This window comes from Pinus tabuliformis, chromosome 6, assembly GCF_031772625.1.
Source record: "Pinus tabuliformis cultivar Carrire ecotype Pingquan chromosome 6, CPIR1, whole genome shotgun sequence".
Taxonomy (NCBI): Eukaryota; Viridiplantae; Streptophyta; class Pinopsida; order Pinales; family Pinaceae; genus Pinus; species Pinus tabuliformis.
In genome coordinates, this window is record NC_142292.1 from 874420376 (window position 1) to 874438158 (window position 17783).

The 17783-nt window shown below is 35.5% G+C and overlaps 1 protein-coding gene across 3 annotated transcripts in view; it reads left to right on the top strand.

The window, feature by feature from the left end:
* Nucleotides 1-17783, top strand: part of LOC149261662 (MADS-box protein CMB1-like) — a 340779-nt gene that overhangs the window by 74359 nt on the left and 248637 nt on the right. The gene's annotated exons all lie outside the window — the stretch shown is intronic.

Here is a 17783-nt window from a genome sequence, read left to right on the forward strand (position 1 = left end):
AACTGCAAGAAAAGGAATAAGGGGAAGGGTAATCAGAACCAGCAATATCAAGGTAATCAAGGCAACCAGGTGCTCCACCCAATTCCCCTTAGGGTCATTAACCTAAAGGCACAACGCAGCAATAAGGCAGTGATCCCAAGAAAAATAAGTTTCTTCATACGAACAAACCTTGTGGCTATTCTGGTGTATAGGATAATTACACTCACGAGTTTCCTCTTTTACCTCAGATGTGTCAAGCATGGCAAGCTTAAGTAGATGGTTCTCGAGGATCACAACCCACCACTCCTCCTCCACCCCTACTTCACCTCAACCCACAATGGTTACCAATCCTTTGCCTCACGAAGGATACAAAGCTACCCAACCTACACAAATTCAGGAATCTCAACCAGCTCCACCATCTGGTTACCATGATTATCATATTCTTATGATGAATTTTGATTAGGCTCATACCGAGCAAGTCAACCTTCATACTCGATCACGCCAATATGACAAGCCATCTGCTAAGTCACTAAATGAGTACCAACCCAAATTTTCCACCAAGCTCTAATATCATCCAATGGTACCTTACATATCCCTAAGCCTAAGGTCGAGGTTATTGCCAATATCTCTAAAGGTCCATTACATCGAAATTCTACTTCTACCAAATCCAGCCATACATATAGCATAGTAGATGACTTAGAATAGTCTCTTGATACCATGTCAATCTTGGAAGTCCTCCAGACATGCCCATCCAAATAGATATCTCTACCATCTTCTTTGGGTTCCATGGATCCCCAAGACGATCAAATGATTTCCTTTCATGTTGACAAGTCAGAAAATCCTCCCCTACCTTAATTCATTTCATTTCAAATACCAGTCTCTATTAGAAATGCCATTATTCATTGGTGTATCATTGATGAAAGCGCCTCCAAACGTATGTTGGCTACCAGTGTTTGGAAGAAACTCAATCGCCTTGACCTATTCCCCTCCAACATAACTCTTTGTGCATGTGATGGTCATCATCCATAGCCCCTTGGATTATAATGCAACTTCCCAGTCACAGTTTCCTGAAAGACTGTTTCTATTGACATTGAAGTCATTGATGTTCCCTTAGACTATAACATCCATTTGGGTCATAGTTATAATTATTCCATGTCAGTTGTCGCATCTGTGGTTCACCATAAGATGTGGTTTCCCCACCGTTGAAATATCTTCAACATTGATCAGTTAATGTGCTATAACCCCAAAGCCTAGACTTCACCTCATTCCAACATTTCTTTTGTGGATGACAATACAACTATGTCATCCTTCACAAATATCTCTCTAGGAGTCTATAAATATTCCACTTTGCTTGGTGATTACTTTGGTCCACTGCCTACTCCATGTAAGCGTAACTCATCTAATGTTTGCATTCTGCAAGCATCACCAGTTTCCCAGAAATGGTGCGGTATGCCTTCACAACAAACCACACCTCCGCAACCTGTTGTTCCTGACTCAACCCAGCCTTCCTGTACTACTCCTAAATGACCCTTTCCTTATACTGGTATCTCTCCTACTCCATTTTCACCCAAAGCTATTCCCCTCAGTCTTAACCATCTCAGCACAGTACCACGAGGCCATTATCATTCTAGTCATATACCATTCTTCTTTCCACCTTCGAGAGTTTATTCTACACTTGTTATGGCTACGTTGTGTTTACCCAACATTACCTTGGGCATCCTAGTCTGGAACATTGATCCTCCCACAAACACTCCATCCAATCAACTTAAACCTTACACTACTTTGACCCTGATGCAAACTATTGTTCCAACCCCTTCCTTTTCTTCAGTTCCACACCAACCTGAAGAGGAACCTACTCCTATTGCAAATGCATCTAGTGATGGGGGAAAGGCCCAAGTAAAGGGAACTAAATACAAGGCACTCCGAAAATCTCCAGCTCCTCCTAAGCTGCCAAAGCATATTCCTCCATGTGCTTTGTGTGATGTTGACATTCATGCCTCCAATACTTCTCCTGAACCTTCCCTGATTCTAACATTCATGAGGTCCATGTCACCTTTCCTAAGTCAGCCAAGAAGAGTATATCATTACGAAAAAATCACCTGTGTGCTTTGTGTGATAATTGTGGCCACTATTGCCATCACTATCCCTGTCTATAATATTTTCATGATACACTTCAAGTGCATCACAAATTATAGGTCACTTGTAGTGAGTCTACCTGTCCTCTATCAATGCATTCTGGTCCCACTCGTACACCAGAACATGAGATCTCTTAGGCACCCAATACTACCGCTCCCATTTTCTACCTGTCATCATCCATGAGATTGATGCCTTGGTACTGCCTTGATTTCTGTTATTGTGATTATGTTGAACCTTGTTCGATAAACACCCCAGTCTCAACATCGATAGATATTCTGAGTAGTCATATGTCTCCCAACCTTGATGATGTGTATGTGAATCTTGTCTTTCATGAATATGCTTCAGGTAGCTCTTCTCCATCATTTGGTCCCTCTTGGTCCAGTCCACCCATCTTCCATTTTGATGAAGACATCATGGAAGCTATGACAACCCCTGATTATCCTTGGGATGATATGCACCATCATGCATATTTCCTTCTATAGAAAACCCATTACCAATATGTTGTGGAGTCGAAAGACTTCATTCATGGGGAAGTCAATTGGTTTAGAAATCCCATTCCTACACCACATGCTTTTGATCGTTGGTATGGTGACATCCTTACCTATCTGCGAACCCAAAAATTCACCACCCACCCAAATCGTGATGATCGATGACATATTCAACATCAAGCTCCTTGTTATCTCCTCATTGGTGATGATTTTCACTATAACCATGTTGACATTGTCCTTCATCATTGTCCCATCCATTCATTATCTTCCTATTTCTTTCAGATGGATCCATCATCCACACCTTATATCATTTTTTTCAATGGTGCAAGTCACTTCACCAAGAATCTAGCCTCAGTAGCTTGGGCCATTTTCACCCCCTTGCATTTGTTAGTCCAAACCAAAGGCATTTGTATTAGATCTACCACCAATAACAAGGCCGAATATGATGTTTTAATAGGTTTGTTAGCCAATTCCCTTTACTGTCGCATCTGTCACCTTCATGTGTGTCATGATTTCTTACTACTTTTCATACAAATAAATGGTGTTTATTGTGCATAATCTTTTCCTATTTAGAAAATATCTACGAGTTAAGCTTTTGGAATCTGAATTTGATTCCATTTCATTAAATCGTGTTCCTAGAGCCCAGAATCACTATGTAGATACCATTTCTAATAACATTCTAAATTGGCATTTATCACTTGTAAGAACACATCCATAAACACACAGTGAACCACAATTTCCACAAAAAGATGCATAATCATAAATATGTATTGCAATACAATGTTTTGAGTCCACTACTCTAAATACATCTGCCATTCTCATTCGTATGTCATCATAAAACAAAAATGGTGACCCAAATTTCCCTATGCCTAATCACTATCATATGGATGCTCCCGATCTAATGGCTCAAATCCCCATCGAATATATCTCGTATTGTCTAACCGACCATTGTAATGCACCACATGATTCCTTGCCACTTTGAGGAAGACCCATGCACTCACATGTATATCAATATTGTAGCTCATCCCACCCACACTCTGTCACCTTAGTCAGTAATATGCCACATTTACGTAGAGATATTCCATTGGAGCATCACCACCAAGTCTCTGTTGTGATGTGGCCCCACCCTGATGTGCAACCTCAGGTGCTCCACCTAGTCTCAGTACTTGCCCCTAGCGGCACATCCTGGGCTCCTATGCGCCCCCATCTCAGATCTAAACATGAGGTCAAATAGTGGGGATCTTCTCAAGGATGAGTGAGCATTAAATTGTCCCAAATGAACAATTATGATTGGTCCTCTTACTCCATAGTGTCAAATGTCATTTTAATGATGACAACATCATTTGGGCCCACCCAAAGTAGGTCCCTTCGAGCACACTCTCCATAAGAATCATTTTCCCTCTAGTGATATGGTGGAAGGCATGACTACCATAGATCCACAACACCATTGTGGTTGTATCGCTTGTCTCAAGCCTCTCCAAGTCATTAATCTACATGGCCATTCCCTTTCTGCGACTCCCTGGTATGTAATAGCGATAAAAAAACTCATCTGTATGTCTCCCATGAGGAAAACCTAGATGTATCTCCCCTACCGCCGCAATGGGTGGCATTCTTATAAGAAAATATATGTCCTGGATTGTGATCTTGATCCTATGCCCTTGTACTACTAAGGCCTCTTGATCTGGGTTACTGTAACTTACTATCCTTGATAGCAAGGGAACACTCATCATCATCATAGGGTTCTCTAAGAACTTCAGCATGCCATATCATGCCAACACCCCTCTCACTTCTTGGTTTCCATGAATCTCACCACAGAGGGACTCCAAATCTCATTCTCACCATGATACCTTTTAGATCTACCATACATGCGAAATAACATTATGTTTTTTCAGTCCAAAGTCAAAGGAATGCATGTCTAGTACTTATCTTCAGCTCCTAGTAGATCATTAGTCTTGCTAATCCTCTCAGCCTAGAGCGTATTTTTTTCCCTCAAAACTACATTGGACTCACTTGTGGGCCCAGTGTTTGCATTCCAAAATACAAAACAGGGCCCCAAAAGTGTGTTGTGGCCATGAGGATGAGCAGGCCCCCCCAAAAGGCAATTGAATCCGTAATCTAAAAGTATAATCCACCAAAAATCATGAGTAAGGTTAGGAAACCTAACTCCAACTTGCAAATCTTGATTCCGACAGTCAATTTGTCCAATACGATTTGTATAAGATTTAGGGCCTTGTCCTCCTCTCCAAATTATCCATAGCTCACTATGAAAATGAATTGGATTTGGGGGCAAAGATACCTTTTATAGGAAAATACCTAGTTTTCTCATTGCCCATTCCGACTAAACCATAGCTCTGTTTGATGAATCATCAGTACCATTTGAAATCTCTCACCGAGGTCTATAATAGGTCTCTATTTTATTTATTTTTGGTAATTTTCCACTTCACCAGGAAGCCATTTTTTCCATGAGGTCTTACTTTTCCACCTATCAATACCAAATTTGTTCATTTGAGTCAACTAACTCTAATATCACTTTACCTTTGTGCTGGTTGACTCACATGTTAATTTTCATCATCAGTAACCATCATCTACTCATGTTTTCATTGTTCCCTTCAGGCCTCCCCCACGTGGAAACATCGTCGAGTCACCCTTTTATTTATGGAGTCTATTATCAGTCTCCTTGTGTCCCGTTACAGTGTTTCATATTTCATAAGACAATACCGCAATTTTGCACCATCTGCTAGCACGTGACTTCTGCGAAATACGATTTGCGATTAAATCTCGACCGTCAATCTGGTTCTCGACCTGACAGTTGATGTCTTCCCTGATCAACAAACTAACTTGATGCTTTACAACCATTTGATCAATATCCATTTGATCCAACCATCCACAGTGATAACGGGTGGATCACTTAAGCGCCATTTAATCGTCCTCATGGAACCGATGGGAATTATCAGCCCTCAATCTATAAAAGTTTAGGTCTGGCTTTTCCCACGTGCCTATTTCCTTTGGATGGAGCCGATGGGAATATTAAACTATGATTTAATTGATATCGAGTCTGTCGAAAGGAAATAGCCATGTGGAAAAAGTTAGACCCGAACTTTTATAGATCGAGGGTTGATAATTCCCATCAGTTCCATGAGGACGATTAAATGGTGCATAAGTGATCCACCCAATATCACTATGGACCGTGAGTTCAAATGGATCTTCATCAAACAATTTTAATGTGTCGGGTTAGTTTGTTGATCTGGGAAGACATCAACCGTTGGATCGAGAACCAGATCGACGATTGAGATTTATCGCAAACCGCATTTCGCAAAAGTCATGTGTTTTCGGATGGTGGAAAGCTAAGATGGATAGTGGAGATTGAAGCCGATAAAGCTTGGGTGAAGAGATGGACCTGAGAAGTTTATGGTCATAGATTTAATTCTTTTGAAGTCCGGTCTTTATGCGACAAGTGGAATCGGCATTTGATTGCGGGTTTCCAATGTATTCTGATAAATTGTGTTGTCCCAGTTTTTAAGGAAAAAGCACCAATTAATGCTTCCAATAGAAACGTGGGCCCATATCCCATAGGTCCATGATCGATAATATATAAATGAAAGGGATATTGTCTTATGGCAATTCATCCTTTCATCAAGTAGTATCAGAGCAGGGAAAGGTTTCTTGCGTAGAATATATTTCGTGTAGAAGAAGGAGTGCAAGCAAAAAGAGAAGGTGGTAAATTTTTGTCAAAACTTGGCGAGTTTATGGTATTTATTGTCATAAACTTCTTGGGTCCGTCTCTTCACCCAAGCTCTATCAGCTTCAATATCCGCCATCCATCTTACTCTCCGATCCAACGACTCACGCTTTATCGCAATACTGCAATTTTTAACCATCCGCCAATACTTGGCTTCTGTGAAATGAGATTTGCAATTAAATCTCGACCGTCGATCTGGTTCTCCATCCAACGGTTGATGTCCTCCTCGATCAACAAACTAACTCAATGCTTTATAACCGTTTGATCAAGATCCATTTAATCTGATGGTCCACAGTGATATCGGTTGGATCACTTACATGCCATTTAACCGCCCTCACAGAACCGATGAGGTTTATAAGTCCTCAATTTATAAAAGTTTGGGTCCAGATTTTTCCACGTACCTATTTCCTTTGGATGGAACCGATGGGAATATTAAACTGTGATTTAATCGATATCGGGTCTGATTTTTTAATTAACCAGAATGCATCTTCTGACTTGATATTCGTTGATTTCACCCATCTGCAGATCTGATGATTTAGATCAGTTCTCGTCTTCACTTTGCCTTCTGCCATTGATTGTCAATGCTAACCATCGATCTATAAGATCTGACAGCTCCTGTGCATTACTCCATCTATTCCTTATTTGACTTAATCTCGGTCGCTAATAATGGAGTCTGTGTTAAAACACAGTTCCTATGCCATACTCTAATTTCCTACACGACACACATATAACAATAATTCTATTAACATTTGATCGCTATCGATCCTTCTAGTGATAGATGGTCAATGAACACTCCATAGTTACACAGAATTCGCACACACATGCAGATTTATATTACACAGAACTTGATTACATTCTAAGGCATTTCATCCTTAGTCACACTTTCCCCTCTCGACTACATTGAATCCACATCTTGTTTACACAAATCTCTATTTGTCGCTCCATATCTCTCTACCCACTTTCTCAGTGGGACTGCCTTCATGATATTCTATGAGTTGAAACCAAACCTCTGTAGTAACAATCTTCTCTGCTACATGATACCTCACCAAGCTTTCTCCTTTGAGCCTAGTCTTTGGGCATCTTGGTTCTCTCCTCTAGAACCAATTGAGCACTCCTTGCTCTAGGTCATTGCAATTCTTCTCACCTTCTATTGCCACTATCTGTATGACAGTAAAGATCATAAAATCGCTAAGTTTTGACACAACTGTACCACCTTCGCTTTCTGCTTGCACTCCTTCTTCTACACGAAATATATTCTACGCAGGAAACCTTTCCCTGCTGTGATACCACTTGATGAAAGGAGAAATTTCCATAAGAAAATATCCCTTTAATTTCTATATTATCGATCATGGACCTGTGGGATATGGGCCCATGTTTCTATTGGAAGTGTTAATTGGCACTTTTTCCTTAAAAACTGGGAAGTGTTAATTTGCAATTAAATCTCGACCGTCGATCTAGTTCTCCATCCGACGGTTGATGTCCTCCCCAATCAACAAGCTAACCTAATGCTTTATAACCGTTTGATCAAGATCCATTTGATCTGATGGTCCACAGTGATATCGGGTGGATCACTTACATGCCATTTAACTGCCCTCACAGAACCGATGAGGTTTATAAGTCCTCGATTTATAAAAGTTTGGGTCCAGATTTTTCCACGTGCCTATTTCCTTTGGATGGAACTGACGAGAATATTAAACTGTGATTTAATCGATATCAAGTCTGGTTTTTGAATTAAGTGGCGTGCATCTTCTAACTCGATATCTGTCTATTTCACCCATCTACAAATCTGACAATCCAGATCAGTTCTCGTCTTTGCTTCACCTTCTGCCATTGATTGTCAATGCTAACCCTCGATCTGTAAGATTCGATGACTCTTGTGCATTACTCCGTCTATTTCTTCTTTGACTTAATCTCACTCGCTATTGATGGAATCTGCCTTGAAAAGAAATTCATCTTCCATACTATCTTTTCCTACATGACACACATATAACGATAATTCTATTAACATTTGATCACCATCGATCCTTCTAGTGATCGATGGTCGATTAACACTCCAACAACACTGAATAACTTGAAAAAGGCGTACGTACATAAATAAACGAAATTTTCACACACACGCAGATTTATATTGCACAGAACTTGATTACATTCTAAGGCATTTCAACCTTAGTCACACTTCCCCCTCTCGACTACATTGAGTCCACACCTTGTTTACATAAATCTCTATCTATCACTCTATATCTCTCACCTCCTTACACAGACTCTCTTATATAAGAAGTTATAAAAGGGAGAGATCATTTACGATCCATGGATTTCTCCCACAATCACTCAACAAACCGCTAAATCTCTCTATATGCATACATGGCAGATTAAATTACATTAGATAAGTCTTCTAGAGACTTTATCCATTCCATCATTTTACCCTTGTTTTTAATGGAATTTGTCTCCTGGTTTGCATGTTTGTCCATGTCTCCTCCTTCTTAGCTTTGGATTCCTCTTTTAATGAACAGTACTTGGATGCTCCTACATCAAATACACTACCTAACACTCATATGGCGAGAGTGTACCAGTAAGACCTCTTTTTATTTTCCTCTATCGAATATCGTTTCTCTACAAGGTATGGAGAAAGGGATTTACACTTTCCCCTCTTCCATTCAATATGTATTGAATTTGTTCAATTACTTTTTTGTATCATATATTTTATTTTTCATTCTCCGACTTAGGGAAATTGGTATGGTTTTTGTGTAGGTCTGAACCAAAATTTGGTATTTCTATAGTTATGTCTCCTTGAAATTTTTATGGTATAGTACCTAGACTAACTCTAATTGGGGTGCCACAGTATACATGATTGATATCCCAGACTACTTATTCCTTTGCAGGTACCCTACCATAACTTTCTTTAGGGAAATTTTGATCATTTTCTTATGATTCCTATTACTGAGTGTTTCTAATATAGATTCTTAGCCTCCAATAACACTGATAGTTGTAGGTATGGCCTTGGTGTGAAGAAAATTTCCATATCAATTTTCTTGGTTAACTCCTTTCTCAACATTTTGATTCATTTGGCGTTGTTGTGTTTTTCTAGGTAGGCTTCCTACCAATTTCTACACTCGAGACCTTAAGCTAATATTTTAGCAAATAATTACGAATTATGCTTATCAGACCCTAACTAGGGTTTATTTGATTTTTTTTATGCTTACCCTACTCACCCTATGCGATTGTAATGCCAGTTATGGAATTGGTATTTTTTATTATTATCTTAAATTTCAGCCTAGGTCCTCTTTTATAATAGATTAACTCTAAGTTAAATTGGGATTATAAATGTATAATTGTCTATTTTATTTCACTTTTGGTATGTGTGAGTACTCTTATATTGTTTCTTTCTATCTTTTCTGCATGTATATAAACAAATTGATTATTATATTTTGTACTAGTTTTGGTTCCATTAAAAAATAGTATAGAAATATACTATATGCACCTCACATTTTTTCTTATTTCCACAAAAATTGTCTATATATATTTTTATGTAAGAATTGTATCCATTACCTTGTCACTTTCCTTTAAATTGGATTTCATATTTATAACTATTTCAAACAATATATAGCTAAAGAACACGTAGTGGCATCTCAACTTGTTGGATTGTTTGATTTAGTTTCTTGAAACACCTTGCCTTTTTTACCTTTGCTACATATTTACATTTACAATATTTTCCAAAAGACAGAATCATTTTACACATCATAGCTTGGAGACCACAAGAGAATTCATTGAAGTTAGTGACTTGGAGTTCATTGACTTGTAACATCAAGTTGCTTGAGAAGTAATAACACTACCACTATGTCTTTAATATTGTGTACAAATCTTGCATTGTGATTGCTTTATACCCTCCGATGGGTCTAGACATGCTATGGAGTCTTCATGGGCCACTTTGATCATTAAAATCCAAAATTACTTCAACTATCACAACATGCTACCTTTGTTCCTTTGTCTTCAGGAATGACTACTTGGAAAACTGCTTCTAGTACATCGTCTCAAACATCTTACGCCATTTTCATTGAGTGTACCTTTATGTGAATATAATTAATGGAAGGAAAACATATAAGGATCAAAATTGTACAATAGGGATGAAGGAGGACCTTCTGAGTGCAGTGCATGCTTGCAAGAGACAAGGAGGTAGAGACTAATGATAAGAAATGCACAGTGTACAATTCTGGAGGATAGAGAGGCAGGGTGTACTCATGGTGTAGTTGCAATAGGAAATGGTGCAAGTTTTATTGAATGACATTGTGCCATGCATTAAGGATGAATTCCAGGACCATAAGGAGGGTGCATGGTGCATTTCTAAGGCACAATCATAGATGCCACTAGCCACTAGAAGTACATAATGTGGTAGAATCGGCAGGCACGATCAAGGTTAGTGCATGGAGAAGTTGCAATTAGTCAGGAGGAGGCCTTGTTTAATGTAATTACATAATGCACATAGGAGAGATGGCGTGACCTTAGGATAGTGTAGTTTGCATATCTAGTTGACAAGGATGGTCATTGCTAGTCTCTATTAGTGTGTAGTTCACTCTTCCTATCCTAGAGGGTAAGTTGCAAGGTCAGCAAAATTCCTATGTATGGAAAGGTGAAACATGCAAAAACATAGTGTATGGGACTTAAATGAGCTCCATAGCTCTCAAATCATCAGTAAAACTTAGAAAATAGGCAATACTAAGAAATATATGTAAAAAATTTAGTTCACAAACATTTTTCATGTGCAACAAGAAAAACATGGGTGATTGCGACACATAAGTGTTGTTTTGTGACTTGAAAGTGTGTTATAGTACCAAAGTGCACTATTAGTGATCTCAACAATCCGTTAACAATTAAGAAGAAACAAAGACACTAGGAACATGTATATAAACATAAATGACACTTGATGACCAAAAGAGACACTTCACATGGTAAAGGATAGGCTAAAAAATTCAAATATAGAAACATTTTGGAGGGTATTGTAACAATGACAACACTTGGAAACACATTGGATAACCTTTTTCTTCTCATTCTAGGTCTACAATTGCAACATAGAGTTTATCCCTTTGGGAAGTATTGACCAATCATTTGGATTACCCTACCTTTTCCACTTATCTCTATTTAAAACATGGGTTCTCTTATTCCTTGCTTGGCTTGAACAAATTCAGATACTTGTCAAACTCAATTGTTTCATTTGGGAAAGTGTATTAAATATACTAATATTATGATAATCATATGTTAATCACATTCCTCGATGTTTCTCTACTTCTAGCGAGCCTATTTAGTACTCCAATAGAGTCACGTCAACAAATCACAAGCATCGCCTCACTATCAACATGCTTGTTTGGTACCCCATGAACTTGCTTGCTTCAACTCTATGTGTATGAAGCCTTTCTCTTCTCCACCTCTTTATTTAATTTTTAATAGAATGTGCAAATGAAATTATTTATTTTGAAAGTTGAAGAGGTAGCCCTTCACATTTTACTAGCAAGAGAAGTTTTTCCTTGATTAAGCGATTAAAGATTTTATCCTTCCCTTTCTCTACTCGGTCAAGTAGACACGTGAACGCCCATTAAGTAAAATGCAAAGTTAATAATGAATATCCAATGATGCACGCATCATAGGTCCACTAAAAGTTTTTCATTTTTCTTAATCATATTTTCCATCAGATCTTACTTGACTCAAAACACTTAGACCCAAACAAAGAAGGAGACTTAACAGATAGCCAAGTATTGTGGATGTCACAATCCCTTTTATTTTTGTCACATTTTTCTCTTAGGTCATACATACACTCTCACATAAGGTCTTCTTTATGTACACTGATTAGAAAAAGGAACCAAAACAATACGTGACAAGGAAAAATAACAATAAAACAAAGAAAGACGTTTATATATAGGTAGGAAAACAACCCAAGGCTATTACTAGAAAACTTTCCTGATATATTGGCCATTAATAGAAAGAGGATCAATCCTCCAATCTAAATATTTTACTCTGTAATAATAGTGGCCAAGCTTTTCAAGGTTGGTGTAAGTTCCAATCCATAGAGATTGAAATTTGGTACGCTTTCCTTTCTCTTTGTGGGATTTGTCCCACTTCAATACTAGGTCTCCGAAACCAAAATCTTTATTCGATGCAGACTTCTTTTCAAACCAATAGTTGATTCAATTATGGTGGATGGAATCGTTTTATTTTTCTTTTCTCCTTTCATCCTATAGCTTTAGAATGGTATCTATCCTACTCTAAACAAAGAGGTAAGGTTTACCGTGACATTCCTAATAAAACCACAAGGATGGGAGGTATATGCTCAAGGGGAGGACAATTTATTTTTAGTATACAAGGAATTAGGGAGAATTTTTGAGAGAGGGTTTGGGAGTGACACACTCATCCCATAATTCTTTCACCAAGGTGTTAATCTAGTTCTTTTTCTTAGAGAAATCATTTTTCTTGATAATGAAAATTAACTTCTTGTTTATAGACTCAATGAGACTATTTCTCTCAGTGTAGTAGTTTCATGCATGTTTTAATACAATACCATTCTCTAATGTAAACTCATCAAGATTTAACTATGAAAAATAAGTTGCATTATCAAACACAAGTGATGTAATAATGCTAAACCTAGTTATGATTAACTGTCTAAGAAAAACAATGACTTATTAATCGTTAACTTGTCTTAGATAACTGCTTCATTCCACCGAGTGAAATAATAAGTTGTGATTAAGATGGATCATTGTTTCTTTTATGAATGAGGGAAGATTTCACAAATAAAATCCAATCCTCATTGTTAAAATGGCTCCTCAATTGATATAGGTAGCAATGGGGCGAATGACTTCTTATCAAGGCCAACACATCTTTGACATATTGGGCACCTTTGGGGGTAGGCACGAGCATCTTTAAGTAATGTAGGCCAATAGTAGTCAACCCTCAGCACCTTATGGGTAGTGGTATTTCCTACAATGTTCCCATTAGCTAGTCCATCATAAAGATATTTTAGTAACCTTTCTGAATATGGAGGACCTAAGCATATGAGTAGTACACCATTGTGGTGCTTCTAGAAAAGAATTCAATGCACACGTTGGTATGACAAGGCTTTAAGACATACTTCCTTTTTTTTGTTTGGTAGATAGATGTGAAGGAAAGGTGCTATGATCTAAGTATTTTTGTACTACCACATGCCATTACATGGTTGTATTTGTAGGGGAAATTGTTCAGTGTTATACATTTTGATCTCTTATTCCCACCCATAATAATCTTCTTTTGGTGAACCTACTACTTGTGCTGCGAGAAGGTAGAGACCATGGCCTTTTATGCGGTGAAATATCTTTTATTCAATATCATATTCTTGTATGCCCATCATCTATCTCACCTTCCCCTCACCAAGTTCATGTTGTACAAAGAGTGATGTAACAGTTGGAGGAGGCACATAGATAATTGTGTGAGCTTGTAGGAGGTAGGGCCTAAAATTATTTACCACCTTGTATATTGCTTATGCTTTCTTATTGATGGCAGGATAACTAAATTCTGATCCATGTAATCCAAAACTCATGAAATATATAGGCCACTCATTTCCTTGATAGTCTTTTTGTGTCAAGAAGACCGCAATAGACATGTTAGAAGAAAATGTCTATAATAAGAAATATTTACCAAAATATGAATTATATAAGGTTGGGGCATCAATGATATCTTGTTTGATTTGGGCAAAGGAATATTTCACCCTATTATCCCATTTATATGTAGCATCCTTCTTTATCATCTCTCGTAATGGTTTAACAATATGTGCATAATCAGAAATGAAAAATTGAAGAGAATTGATCTTTCCCAAGAAGGATTGCATTGATTTCTTGTTCACAAGAAAAAGGATATTAGCAATAGTGTCGACCCTCTCTAAGTTGACTTTAATTCCACTCTTAGCGATAATGTTTCCTAATAGGTTTCCCTTGGACACATAAAATATGCTCTTTCTCATATTTAATTATATTCAATAATTGTGACATTGCTAAAAAAATATGCTTTATTTGACGGATGTGATTAGATATTTTCTTGGAAAATATTGTTACGCCATCCAAGTAGATGACCAAAATCTAGTTGATTAATCTACATAATGTTATTTCCATGTTCCACTGAAATGTAGCAACATCATTAATAAGTCAAAATGACATGCACATAAAAGTATAAGTTCCACACATTGTCCTGAAGGTGGTTTTCAATCTATTTGGTTCTACTACTCGAACTTAATTATATTCATATAATTCATCCAATAACTAGAACATTTTTGACCTGGATACCGTCTCGAGTATCTGCTCCATAGGTGGCACGGGTTAGTTATCCTTATCTAAAGCCCGGTTGAGGTTGGGGAAATGAACACACATGAATATTTCAGTAGACCTTTTTTTTACAGTAACAGGTTAGAAACCCATGTGGAATGACAAACTTTGGTAATTCTTTTATTATTTTCTTCTGAATCAGGGGATCGAGAGTTGAATGCACTTTCCTTAGCTTCTCCTGAAATGTCGTCGCCCACTCTTTACTCGCTCTTTGATAGGAATTACATGTTAGATGATACATGTATCATATGTCTTGAGATCATCATACATCCATGCAAATATATCTCGATACTCTTTGGAAATAAGAATGAAAGAATGTCTTTCTTGAGGATAAAAACATGTATCGAGGTTCACTTATTTCAGATCTTCTCTAGTTCCCAAATTAACTTTTTCGCGTGATAGTGTTGAGCGCTAGGTCTTTGTATTCACTGGTCCTCTAAAATGATGTTGCACGTCATACATTTTCTCAATAGATACCAAGCCTTTTGGCATAGGATTCCCTTTATATGCTTTTGTTGTTTCTTAGAAATCCTTTTTGTGCTTATCTTATTGAATACACGCATCTCAGAAAACATATATATTGGCCATGAAGTTCAATATCTTTTGGTCATCATTAAATAAATGAGTGTTAGTTACATTAACAAGCACAAATCGACAATAAATAATTTCTATAGAAAATCCATCTTTTAATGATGACATCCTAATAGCTACATTGGATAATGTGTATGTGGAAACGTTATGAACTCTTTGAACATAACTATGGTTGAATTCTTTGAAACATAAAATAAGGTGCCATACCTCTTGTTGGTATTTTTTCATATTAGGGTGAAACAAAATGAATAGTATTCTACACCTGACGGGTAACAATATCTGAATCACCAATTACCTTGAGGACTTTTACTTTGGCGTCTATGCTCTCTTTTAATCCCGGAACGAGTGCTTTATATTCACCTTGGACAACATTCATATTATTTTGAAAATGTCAATTTTATTTCCTGTGTTTCATTCATTTCGTACAAAAACCATCTTCCTCAATTGAGATGATGGATTGCTGAAGTCACATTAGATAATTTTTCTAAATAACTTAAGGGTTGCAATTTTTTAAGCAATCTGGTAACACTTCAAATACAAGTTGGATAGGAACAGTATCGATGTGAAAAATATATTTACATATAAAATTATTACTAATTTTTTTAGATAGAAATAGTTGAAAATTTTATTTAATTTGATTAAAAGAATTATATATATATTTTAAAAAAACTATGTCTTATTATTATTTTATATATATGTTTACAGGTTTGTGTTTTGTTAATCTTAGCATGATTGGGTGTTCTCTTAAGACATTCCTTAATGTAAAGTTATCTGTTCAATTGCCCCCCTTTCATAAAAGTAATATATTAAACATGATAAAAATATAATCCCGTCAAACTTACTATATATAAAATATTAAAAAAAAAAATATTTAAAATAAAATTGTTACACTCAATTGCATATACAAATAATATATGAATATTATCAATATTAATAGCTATATTAAAAGTAAACTAGTGGTTTGATTTCATCCCATATAAAAATAATGCATGAATCTTTAATATTATTAATGTTTATGAAATAAACATTATCAAAAAGAACCTTACGTATTCTTTTTTTGGGTACATCTCTGAAAATGTTTTTTAGTGTGGACTCGGAGTTTTACAAAATAGTCATATATAACTTTGCAATCTAATACAAAAAATCTAAAAATATTATGAAAAACATGTTTAACGTTCTAAAACTATAAGGATACATCATCGTTTCGTTCTATTACAAGTGAGCAGAAGACGTGTTTGGTTTATATTTACATTTTCACATGGAAAAGGAAAAGAAATTTGAGTGAACTTTTTAATTCGAGATATAAACATATAAACATTATGCATAGGATAGGAACGTATTGTTAGAAATAGTATTATGTGTTTGAGATGTTATTTATAATATAAATATATATTAAATCAGTTTACTATGAATTTTTTATTTTTATTTTTAAATATCTTATAAGGTGTATTTAAGAATAATTTAAAATAAGATTAAAAATTTATGATGGTGATGCAACGAACAAGAGAAGAAAAGAGAATCTATCTTTTTTTAAAAACATCTTGAATTTCTCAATATATATTTTTGGAAATTTATTATTTATAAGGGTTTTTGAGAAATTGTATGCAGCATGATTATATGTTTGGTAAGTGAGCATTTTAAAGATATCTTCCTAAAAAATATACATTATAAAGTGTACCCATATCTCAATGCATATATTTAACTATATTTTAACTATCTCCCAAGTGTTTAAATATTTTAGTGTTTATCTTAATTTATAGAAATGAAAAATTCACAAAAAAATATTTAATATGAAAAATAAGAAATATAGACTATCCACATATATTTTTAACTCGTTAAAAATATCACCCATACAAATAGATTGATGAATAACACATTAGATTATACATCGTTAAAACCCTTACATAATAAATAAAATAAAAAAATTGTGACCTCAAATACTATGGTTACTTGCAATATATCAATAAAAAAAACAACTTACAAGAACATCACTGAAAAATAACCATTAACGAATAATCCTTCACTTTATTTAAATAAAGGTTCCAATTAATTGATTTTCAAATTGTAAATTAAATATTTATTATTATATATTAAATTATAAATTGATATAATAATTAATATTTAAAGTATAATAATTTAAACTCTAATATTTTTTATAAAAAATGTTCTAACATATTGACCATTAATTTAAAGCCCTAAAAAATACTTGTTAATCTATTCCATTCTTATATATAGATAAATGATCATTCTCTATTGGTTATTATTATAGAAAATAACAAAAAATTAATGCAAAATACTAATTTAAATAACCTTTTAGATAACCTTTCATTCCTTTTAATATATATATATATATATATATATATATATATATATATATATATATTCTGTAATATATGTATAATCATTATTACACAATACTGAAGATAACTTTTCATTCCTTTTAATTAATATATATATATATATATATATATATTATGATGTAATATATGTATAATCATTATTACACAATAATTCCGT